We start from the raw sequence: 228 nt of genomic DNA, 5'->3' as shown, positions 1-228 counted from the left end.
TCACCAACTTCAAAGTTCATTCACAAAACTCTCAGACTTTCTCAGCCCAAAGGGGGTGAGCTGGGGAGAAAAGGCGAGAGCCTCTCGCTTCCCCCACCGCCCCCCTAGGGATTGAGGGCCTGGTGCCCGCCCAGAATCTGCGACAGCATCAATTTCTCCCCCGAACCCGGCGGATGTGCGGAGAGGGGTGGGCGAAGGGGGACGGGTCTGGGAAGGCGGGCGGCTTTT

General features: G+C 61.4%; 1 protein-coding gene across 1 annotated transcript in view; it reads right to left on the bottom strand.

Annotated features, from left to right (window-relative positions):
• MAML3 (mastermind-like transcriptional coactivator 3) overlaps nucleotides 1-228 on the bottom strand; it is a 382444-nt gene that overhangs the window by 380168 nt on the left and 2048 nt on the right. The window lies entirely within an intron of this gene.

The sequence above is a fragment of the Myotis brandtii genome, unplaced genomic scaffold, assembly GCF_000412655.1.
Source record: "Myotis brandtii unplaced genomic scaffold, ASM41265v1 scaffold53, whole genome shotgun sequence".
Taxonomy (NCBI): Eukaryota; Metazoa; Chordata; class Mammalia; order Chiroptera; family Vespertilionidae; genus Myotis; species Myotis brandtii.
The sequence above is the reverse complement of the archived record's forward strand: the minus strand, read 5'-3'. Positions and strand labels throughout refer to the sequence as shown.